This window comes from Pezoporus occidentalis, unplaced genomic scaffold (assembly GCF_034315485.1).
Source record: "Pezoporus occidentalis ecotype Australia unplaced genomic scaffold, CSIRO_AGI_Poc_V1 ctg216, whole genome shotgun sequence".
Classification (NCBI taxonomy): domain Eukaryota; kingdom Metazoa; phylum Chordata; class Aves; order Psittaciformes; family Psittacidae; genus Pezoporus; species Pezoporus occidentalis.
In genome coordinates, this window is record NW_026914029.1 from 1,372,303 (window position 1) to 1,383,378 (window position 11,076).

General features: G+C 48.9%; 1 long non-coding RNA gene across 1 annotated transcript; it reads left to right on the forward strand.

Annotated features, from left to right (window-relative positions):
* Nucleotides 1–459: 459 nt before the first annotated feature.
* Nucleotides 460–5,311, forward strand: LOC134164333 (uncharacterized). The gene is made up of 3 exons (XR_009965107.1): nucleotides 460–3,276; nucleotides 4,149–4,380; nucleotides 5,176–5,311. It is a non-coding gene; the product is annotated as an uncharacterized LOC134164333 (long non-coding RNA).
* Nucleotides 5,312–11,076: the final 5,765 nt, after the last annotated feature.

Genomic DNA, 11,076 nt, shown 5'->3' on the forward strand with positions numbered 1-11,076 from the left:
ATATTGCTGCTTGACAGGGATCCCAGAATGCCACAAGAGTTGAACTGGAAGGGACTTGGAGGTGATCTTCAATCCCTGCACTCCAAAAAGAGTCAGCACAAGAGGTTGCTCAGTCCAGGCAGATAAATACCAGCCCAGGTGGACTCTCCCCAGCTTCTCTGGGGAGCCTGTTCCTGTGTCTGGCCACCCTCAAAAGGGGTCAGTACCTTTGGGTGGCATTGCTTGTATCGCAGTCTGCTCCCACTGAGAAAGGCCTGGCTCCATCTTTGTCCCTTCCCATCCACTGGTTTTGAACATTGCTAAGACAGACAAACCAGATCACTCAGCCTCCATCCCTCCAATCCCTTCATCTTTTAAGTTACAAGTGGTTTAGTTCCAAACAGCTCCACGTGCGACCTGCTGCAGCTGTTTCTTTGTCATTGAGTGGTCTCCAGATCCATCCACAGTGTGATTTCTGTCCTTCTCCCACGTGGCACCAGTCTTTGCACTCGGTAGCAAACCCTTTCCTCCCCTGTTCCTTTTGCAAGCAGAGTGCCTTCACTAACCACAGAACTAGCAAGGTTCTGCCCTATGCCAGGGACCCGGATCCTCGGAGTCTGTGCAGGGTCTTTACTCCTTGTGTATCATGTAGAGCAGTACACCTGATGGGAACAACGGGAAAGGAAGGGATAGGCTTTGTTCCTGATTTAATGTGGTGTTTTGGGAGAGGGGGGAAAACTCAGAAGCTTTTTATTTCCCCACAAAGAGTGGAAGAAAAAGAAGCAACGTTTTAACTGTGCGAGAGGTTTGGCTGAGTCGTGAGGGTTTGGTTTGGTTTTCCATGCAGAGACTGGAAATCCATAGGGACACCTACACTTGTAGCCACTGAAGCTCGTGGCCAGAACTGCTTTTGTCACTGCATTAAACAAGACGTGTGTTGGAGTTTGAGTTCGGTTGTCAGGCTCGCAGATACTATGGTCAAGTCTCTCATAGTGAGAGATCAGTTAAGTTATGGGAAATGGTTCTGGGTTCACATGTATCTTGAGTCTAAAAGGTGTGAATTTAGGCTTTTTAAAAGAAGTAATAGCTGCCAATGCAGTCAAATATATTTTGTAAGACTATGATCCCTATATGTCCCTTCTGGGATAAAATGTTACTGTTTTTAAGCTATGGTTTCAAGTTTTTATATGAGGGCTTCAGTCGTTTCTTGGTTGCTGGCTTTCCCCTCCAGCCCCAGGACGTAAGAGCACTGAGACTATTACTGGTCTCTCCCTGAGAGGAACCAGGAAGCATTTTATATGCAAATAGAAGGGGAGCTTTGTGCACCCTGCAGGGATGGAGAAACTGGGGCTGTAGGAGCGCCCGTTGTTCCTGCGTCCATTGCAACTTCCACACCATCAGAATATGGGAAAATAGCTAATGTTCATTCAGATCCATTAAGTTGGAGTTTTGCTTCCGAGGTGAAACCCAGTTTTGGAGGGTTCTCATCTCCAGTTATGGACATAATAAATTCCATAGCATCTCGATGGCAGATAAGTGGGTTCAAGGCCGGACAGAACCTCAACCCCATCAGAGGTCCTTAAGAAATGGAGTCAGTTCCAAGTATTGGAGGAAATGTACCATAAAAGAACCAAATGTGAATTACTTTAATGCAACAGTGCTACTGCTCTGGGTTTTTGTTAACTCAACGTGTGCTGTCACAGTAATTCAGTGTCCCACAGGTCTCAACTACAACCCTGGTTGCACTAACAACAAAACTGAGCTCCTGGTGCTGTGTGGCAACTGTTAACCTACAGTCTTCCTGAGGGTTGTTGAAGTCCCCAGAGGAGTGATGTTGTTTCACCATTCCTTTAGCTGATGCATGCTTTTGATATCCTGACCTATAGCCCTGGCTACAGCAAGTCCTTGGACAGCTTCTTCGCCCTGTTCCCGCAGTGCCTTCACTTTAAGGTGCTGCCCTATGGTGAAACCCCTAAGAGGGAAAAAGAGGGAAAAAAACAAATGTGAATTAAGTTATTGTTGGGCTTCTTTGTGCATTTTAGTACCAGTGGAACCCCCTTTAACTTGTGCCAGTCTCCAGTCACCAGCCGTATATCCCGTTGTCATCTCATCCCCAGTACAGCTTCTCTTGTTGATGCTGGCCACAGCTAGATTACTTGGCATGTTTATTGACTTCCCCGAGTTGGGGGCTTTTTTTTTGGGTTTGGTTTTGTTTTTTAATGTATACGATGTTTAAATACACTTCACATTTTATAGACTCCTCTCTGGCTATTAGTATTTTTCAGGAACCATAGTTCTTGGTGGCTCTATCTATTTTTGTGACTTCTTTTGTAAACCAAGTGCCGTTTCAACGTTACAATCATTTTTAGAGTTCTTGTAACCAATGTGAATATCATGGGTTTTCCAATCTGTTCTGAGCCTGTAGTGTTTGCTTTGTGATCATCTGTGTCATGTATATATTCTGTATAGTTACATTGTATTGAAATACTAGCTTGTTTGATATAAGAAAAGTATGTATTGGGTACCTTTTTGCTAGCCTGGTTGTTTAATCTTTAAAAAAAAAAAGGTTTAAAATACAAAAAAAAAAAGCCAAACTGGTCCCATTATAGGTCAAAATTAAGGGGGGAGAAAAACTAGTTTTGAGTGTCTTTGGATAGAAACATGAAGCTAAGATTTTTCATTAAAATATTAATGTTTTATGGAGTATATCTTTGCTTTGTGTCGTTATTTGACTCCGGAGGTTGGCTCGAAGCCCGAAGGGCCAGCTTTGGCCTTGGGTGAGAGGGTGCAGCTCGGGTCCTAGAGCTGCGTTCTCTTGCAGCTTTTGCTTGTAGTTGGTCTCAGAAGGGAGGAGGATGAGGAGGACTCGCCGGTGCTGAAGCTGTCGTTGGGGAGGAAGGTGGCTTAAACCAAGAGAAGCGTTAAACGGTTGGAGAAGTGATGTGAGTAAGGAGTATTAAGAATAAAGTCCACATTTCTGTTTAATTTTCCATGGCATATCACATTTCCTTTTGTTAATGTTCTCTTTTAGGCAACAGCCATCTTTTAGCGATGGAAAGCCAGCTGAGAATGAGCCAGATCACATTAGTCAGAGCAGAGGATGGTTAATAAGGACAGTAGAGAGTCATCGCGATTGCAGCTGTGAGCTTCAGAATAGGCACAAAACACCCTAGATCCTGGGATTTAAACCACACCTCTGGTGTTTCTGGTGACCCTTGCAGTTGATTTGCCTTCTCCACATCCACCTGTGTGTCTGAGCTGGAATGCTGTCGGGATCAACACATAGCTGGGGCACAGGTAGGAAAATGAGAGGTTGGTAATGCTTGGCTGAAATGCTGGTAACTCTGCCCAGTGGCTTAGATGGGTAACCAGCAGGCTGGCGTGAGGGATACACTCCAGTAATAGAACCATAGAATCATAGAATGGTTTGGCTTGGAAAGGATGATCCAGTTCCAACCCCCTGCCATGGGCACCTCGCACTAAGACCATGTCACCCAAGGCATTCACTGGGCAAGGGATGGGGCATTCACTGCTGCTTTGGGCAGCCTGTTCCAGTGCCTCAGCAGCCTCACAGGAAAGAACATCTTCCTTCTGCCTTAATCTGACACAGGAATGAAAATGAAAAGGGAAAAGCGTTGCGTGGTGCAGAGTAAGTGGTCACAATTAACCTTGGATTGGGAATGGGGCAGGTTAAGGTGGTAAATTCCAAGTTACTTTCCTGAGGAGCTTGTGCAGGGACGAGTATTTTATCAACAGCGTGGCTGAAAGAGGGAGTGTATTTGGCGAAGGCTTTGGAGAGAATGAAGGTTGAGATGGAAAAGCTTTAAGCCTTTTGGTCTGCAAAAGCAAGGATTTTGCTGCTTTGAAGACAGGCAGAGCCTGTTAGGAGCACGCAGTGATGCTTAGCAGAGCATTCCAAATGTGAAGCTGTGTGACTGTATATGAGCATACACTATCATCACCACTGAGACTCATACCTTTGATGGAGCTCGAGCTTCAGGCTTCTGACTCGAGGGGGTTTCTCCAAAGCACAACCATATGGTTTAAGTTTAGTATGAAACATCTTTCAGACATCCTTAACAAAGCAAGTGGAGGTTTTTCTGTGGCTTCCTTATAGCATTGAAGCATTTCATTCCTGGCAGGAATGAAGTACTATTTCTTTTGCACAGAGGCTGGGATGAGATCGAACTCGTAGCTACCGAGACTGTATTAGAGCAGGGAACAGAGTTCTCCCAGGGCTTCCTGGTGAAAATGAAGCTGCTAAGAGCAACCTGGCTTGGATTACGTCTAAAGGGCTTTTCACAAGCTGCTTGTGCATGCTGCATCTCCAGAGTACTGAGCCGAACTCTGTCATCATCTTAGAGCAGAGGTCGCAGTGAGACCATGAGCGAGCAGAGCAGGGTAAGCGTGTGCGTGGTAGAGCCTTGGTTACAGCTCAGAGACGTGAGCCTTCGCTCATCCTCAGTTTGGGGGTCTGGTACCACTGTGTTTTCAGAGGAGGCACGCACTCTTGGGGCAGGTTCACACTTCCTGCTCATAGCCCTGATGTTCTTAGTCACAGGTCCATTAGAAAGAGGCCACAACCACCCAGAGTGAAATCCATGCGTTTGAAAACCACTCCAAAGGCTTCAGTTCACTGCCTTTGATGCTGAGTTGCCTCTGGCTCAGTCACAAGGACTCCTGCTAGAGACGAGAGCAACTCAAGGGCCATCTCTTTGTGTATCTCTCTTGAAGCTTTACCTCTGATTGTTGAAGTTTGAACTCTTCCATCACATAAGAGAGGTACCCAACTGTATGTTTGTTCAAGTGGCCGCACCACCGAAACTGGCTCTGAGACACCCCCCCCTCCAATACAACCGCTGAGATTTATGTGGGATTCTCTTTGAGAATACATCCACTGCTTCTGGCTAAACTGCATTCCCAGTTTTCGTATGCCTGCATAAACCTAAAGGCTCAGGCCTTGCCTTTGTAATGCATCATTTGGAAGGTAAGTGATTATTCTCACACAGTACTGCTTGTTCGCCTGGACACGCACGTGCCCGCACGCACGCTATCTGTGTGCTCATTCCAAAGGAATTTGGGATAGCAACCATCCAAAAACATCAATAGACCAACTCTTTCCTTGCTGCTTCCCTACTGGGGATGTCTTTTGGTATCCAGCATGACTGTCTTTTATATGGTGAATGCCCCTTTTAGGGACTAGAAGGCATTGGGAATAGGAATTGGAAATGGAGCACCTGAACCCTTTGGAGGCAGGGAAGACATCTCCCAGGTGAGTACACCTCTGAGTCAGAGGGGAATAACCAAAAGTGAGAGGAGCAAGGAAACTGTGATGTGTGGAGGAGGTGACTCTCACTTCCAGGATCCCTTTTGCGTGTGTACAAGTGAAGAAGACATCTGATGCAGGCACAAGGAGAAATGGTCCCTCAGGGTTTGGTGCTGCATCACTGAGGGCTTACAGTCCACTGGCATCCAAAGAGCCACATCAATTACAATCCCAGGCCATTAAAGCATTTCAATAGACTGCCTTTCCAAAAATGTGCTTAAATGGCTCCTCAAGAGCTCAGCCACTCGGTGACGTTTACGTCTGTGCCTCAGCACGGGGTGCTTTATAGCCTGTGTGTTAGTGGGGTGCACAGAACCGGTTGTGCACAGAGCCTCGCGCTGCCTAAAACAGAACTGGAGAGCAAAGGCACCCAAGCCCAGGACTAATAGGCAACAGAGCTCCGAAAAGCAAAACAGCTCTTCAGGGTAGGGCTTCATCTTCCCAAATCTAACCGAGAAGAACAACAAACCCCTTTTGTGTAACCTCAGTGTTGCAGGGATCGGTTTCAGGGCTGACGTGACGGCAGTTGCAAACAACAGTTATGCAACTGCCCCCTTGATTGAGCTGAAGTTAATACAGGCAGAGAAAGAGCCAGACACCGAGGACTGGCTTTGGGTTGGCTTGTTCTGTTCTCAAGAGCTAAAACATGCTCAGGTCAGGCTGCACAAGAACAGAGTGAGTGTTCGGGGCAGGATTTCGTTTCTCTTCTATGGGCCTTTTCCCTTCTTGTTTTTACCTCCCGGTGAGGTAATGCAGGGTTCTCGTTTTCCTTGAAACCTCTTCTTTTTCAGAGCCAGTTTAACCCAGTGAATCACTGGGAATTGGGATTCCAGTGTCACTGGTTCCGCCCTCGGAGCCCAAGGCCCACGTCCCCGTGTGTGCAGGCGCCTTAGTTCCTCCACTCACCATCTGGAAGGCGTTTGGATGTTGTGGAGTGGGACTGCTGCACATTGCACAGGCAGCATCTGGTGTCTCAGAGACAGCAGAGGTTCCCCTTCCTCAGAGGGAACCCTGCTGGGATTCAGGGAAGGAAGCATCCCTGCCGCAGGTAGGGACACCTTCCACTAGAGCAGGATGCTAGCCCCATCCAACCTGGCCTTCAACACTGCCAGGGATGGGGCAACGCCAGGGTTGACCTCTTATCAAACAAATCCCAGGCCTTTCCTGTTTCTCCTGCGTTTCTCCCAGTGACTCAGGGGTAACACATCCAGGAAGAGATGGGAGATACGAGTTAAACCCATTGTTTGCTCCTCCTCACCTTTTCTCCCCTGCGTAGTAGGAGGCAGAGGAGCCTCAAGCGAATTTGCTTCCAGTGGGAGAGCAGGAAGCGGATTTTGGAGGCTCCTACACTGACGTGTGCTGCTGGGAGTCATGCAGGGAATTCGCTCTCTTGCATGCAGCAGAGAGCAAAGGGCCAACTGAAACCTGCAGAATGCAGCACACGTGGGCTTCAAACATGCGTGCTCTCCTGCAAGGAGCTTTTGTGTGGGTTCCCTGACGGGTTTGCCTTGCTGTTGAGGGTAACAAGCTGAGCTGGAAGCTGCCTCTCTTAGCTGGTGAGTTCCCAAAGGCCACTGGTTTACACTCATCTTCCCCGAGCCCGTAACTCAGCGTGGCAGATTCCCCTTGATGTGCCTTAGGTGACACGAGCGGAGGAGCTACCTCGCCATCCCTGCTTGCCTTTCCTCCTGTTGCTGTGGGTTCTAAAGGGGCAAGGAAAAAGGGGAAGCTCACATGGCCTTTGCCATCTCTGGAGCCCAAAACAAAGCCCTGGGAGGTGAAATGTGATGTTTTGCTTAGCCTTCCCCTCTGGAGACATGAAAAGAATTAGAGGAGCTTGATCTATGGTGTGGCTCAGCAGCTGTGATGGGTGCTTTGTTAAAGTCCAGCGCAATCAAGCTAACACAAACCAGAGCCTTCCCCTGTAGCTTTCTGTAACCCTTTAAAAAGTGATGGATGCTTTGCAGCAGGAGTGGGGAGAAAGCAGTAGGTGAGGTCAAACAGCACAACGTGATAAGCAGGACGATTAATAGCCCTTAATGTGAGCTCGCAAGCTCTTGGCTCCTTGAAAATGATGTAGTTTATAATGCAGGACAGATTGCCTTCATCAAAAGAGCCATTGCAATAAAGCAGCTCCAAAGAGGGGATCCTTTTTTCTCTCTGTCTTGAGCAGTTTTGCCCCTCTTTGTGCTATAGGAGCGATGCAGCTTTGGGAGAGGCAAACCAGCAGCCAAACTCTGGTGGCAATGGTGCCTTTTCCCCTGTCTAAATCCCCTGGGTCAGCTGCACTGGATCAGGGCACGATCTGGTTCTGTCTTTAGAGGTAGTGACGATGCAGGAAAGCCTGCCCCAGAGTGGGTTTGCAGGACCCATGGTCTGAGAAAGCCTCTCTTTTGTTTGCTGTCAAGAGACTCTGAGCTGGATGTTAGGGGAGGCAATCTAACAGCACAGAATGGACTTGCTTATCAGGGCACGTTTTCCTCTCATCAGCTGTTTCAATGCATTCCTAGGTCCCTGCTAGTAGACCAGGCAGCTACTGATGTCTCCTTTCCTAAAGCCAGAGAAGGAGGGATCAAACCTCAGCAGGAAGAGGCTTTGGACAAAATCCTTCTGAAGTTGCCTCCTGAAGATGTCTCCCTGGTTTTCCTGCTGTTAAGGATTCTCTTCCTGACTTGGAAGACAAGGTAATGTCAGATCATCCCCAGTTTTCATGGAGAGGATGCAAGTCCCTGCAGGACTCTGGCTTAGCCCTCCCTTGCTTGCCTTCAAGTCGTGTTTGCTGGTTTGGCTCTGGGGCAGAGGGGGTTTGTCAGGGCTTTGAAGACTGGAAAACAAACCTTCCCTTCCCCTTGTGAAAGCTGAAAGGATCAGGGCTGGTTGATGAGAGCCCATCCCAAAAGTGCATTGAGAAGGGTGGGTATTTGCAGCCCTGGCTCAACTAAGCCGTGTGTAGTTCCCTTGCCATAACTACAGAGCTAACTACTTGCCCTCCCTATTCTCTTTGTAGAAAACAGCTGTAGTATCACTGTCAGAGGCTGGCCTGGGTAAATTGCATTAGTATATTGACAGAGTTCAGATAGTCCCATGCTGGAAGAGCGCCCATAACTAAATCTGCTGGATTACCCCCAGATCCAACAGCCTCGAGCGGGGAAAAGCAGACTTTGCAAAGCCAGACCACTTCTGCTGTTCCCTTTGCAGCCCACTGCCCCTAAACAGAGCACTTCCATCTCTGCATAACCCTTGTGGTCCATGAGCTTCGGCTCTCTCAGCCAGGTCTGAATTTAGCTGGTGGTTTTCTATCCCCAGAGGTGTTTCATTAGCTCAATTACAAGTGACACGTTGCACTCTGTGCTGCTGAGTGAAAAGACCTCCGCCAGCCTAAATCCCTCTCCAAACAGAACCCAATTAACCTCTTAACACCCCTGCCTTTAATCCCCGTGCTCATGACTCGCTCACAGCCACACCTTTTAAAGAAGACCAAAGGAAGCCACCGGGGAGAACCACATCCTTAACAGCTGAGGTGTTCATACCGGGTCTTGAGGTTCAATTGGGCTTGGCTAGATGCTGGTGCTGGTCCAAAAGTAAGAGCTGTGGTTTTTGTGCTGGTGTCCAGGGACAGTTCCCCGTTGCACATCATTTGGGTGAGCACCTCGCTGTCCCCATCTCTTAAGGACAAGCAGGGATCCTCAGTGCCACGGCGAACGCATTGGATGCAGGCTCGTGTGCGACTGCAGAGACGTCACTTGTTGCAGACGTGCTTGCCAAGGGTTCGGGTTGCTTCTGTGAGCTTGGGATCCTGGGTCAGCGTTGGTTGGAAGGTGGTTGAGGTGCCTGGGTGTTACAGTGGCTTCCTGCTCGGGGCTGAGGTTTGCCCTAGATCCATTAATATCTTGGCAGCGGTGCTTCCTCGCTGGTGGTGTCAAGACAGTTAGGTGCTGAAGTCATCAGTCAGGCATATAACCCTAAATGGATGGGTTGGATCAGTGACCTACTTTAACATACAAGCCTTGCACAAGCCTGACCTTCTTCTCCCCGTGATCCACCCCCAGGACCTCAGCAGCAGAAGCCATTTCAAAGCATCCTCTGTGCTGGTCGCGTAAGTCCCACTAGCAAGGCAGCGAGTCCATCAGCTGGGGCCGGGAGCTGTGATTTGGAAACCCTGAGTGCTTGCTTTGGCTCCAGCCTTACTTTGCAAATGCACACAAACCTCTCGTTTTCTTGGGTTTTTTCCATTGAATCCACAGCCCATGTCCTGAGGAACTTGTACTCCCTGGGAATTAGCGGTAGGATTATTACTGGAATTCCATCTGCTTGCACGCTCAAGTGAGTTCTCAAGCTGGGGTGTGATGTAGTCTGCAGCAGTTGTTGGGGTTTGTTACTTGTCTAAATAGGTCTGCTTTCATCCCATAAGCATTTTCCTCCCAGTGTAGCCAGGACAAGTAAGCAGTAACACTCAGAGAGTGGCATAACCAGGCTCTTGAGGACAAACCAGCCCTGGGGACTGATCAGAACAGGTTACAGCAGAGGTGTGGGGTTACAGCCCATAAACTGAGCAATACAGTAAAAGACATCCAGACAAAGTCAGTCTTTTCCAACCAGGCTGCTCTGTGGGTTGTGGATCAGCACGATCCATCTGTGTTCCAACCAGAGCTGGGTTTGGAAGCACTGCAACAAACAGCACCATAAGAATTCCTCTCTTCGTTGGGTTTCACTTTTTAGTCCTATAGGTTTGAACGTCCTGGCAAGCATGCTTCCTACCAACCACTGCATGGACTGGCATGGAGCAGGATTACTGTCAGTGTGGGATAGACTAGGCAGCCAGACAGCTGCTTTGGGGAGGCTGATGGGTTCTGGATGGAGTCGGTGGTGTGGTGGAGCAACCCAGACCGGTGCGTGCCTGTATGGATGTCCTGTGTGCATGCTCGCTGAGTGATAAAGCAGGATGGATGGTCTGTAACGTGGAGAGGCAAAGTCAATACAGACAGAACTAGTCTGGTCAGGTTCGCCTCAATTATGCCTTCTCTTCCTATAATGTCTCTCTAAATCCTTTATTGGCTTTGCATTCTCCTTTCCTCCCTTAAGCTGAACATCCATCCTTCCTATCTTTCGCTGTCTGGAGCCCATTCTTACCAGTGCTCCGTGCAGCCTGCAGACAAAGCACATGTCCCCCCTTTTCCCTCTGGAAACAGCCTTCTCCCTTCAGGGCTGCTAACTGAGCTTAGGCAGCCCCTCTGCTCCGCATCCACCCTATGCATGTGGGTTTGAGGTAGCAACGATCCCAGCTGTGATCTCAGCCTGCCTCGAGGTGCTTTCCCCTTCTCCTGGACCAGGCTGCGACCTTCCCGGGTGTCCGTGGGGGAACCACATCCTTGGGGATGCACCCAACGTTTCTGTGGCTTTAGCCTGCTCCGTGCTCTCTTGGAGATGGTTTCTTTCTGCCTACCCCCTTAAAGAGGTCAAGTGCTTCCATAGGGACCTTAGCCTGGCGTTTTCCGTGGCCCCAAACTCCGATGCGCACGAGTGCAAACCCAGGGGGTTTTCTCCCCCCACCTCCCCTTTTAATAACAGTTTACTATGCTGTAAGTACATGTAACGCACATGCCCCATTCCCCCAGCCAAGGAGCAGGACAGCTTGTCAGCAGGAACTACCATAGGTCTGCAGTGAGTGATTTATGCAAGCGAAGCACACGTGCCAAGGGCTGGCAGCAGCCTGCTCCTCTTCCATTTGTTCGGAGCACTTGGCAGCCCTCTCTCTTCTCCTTCATCCAAAC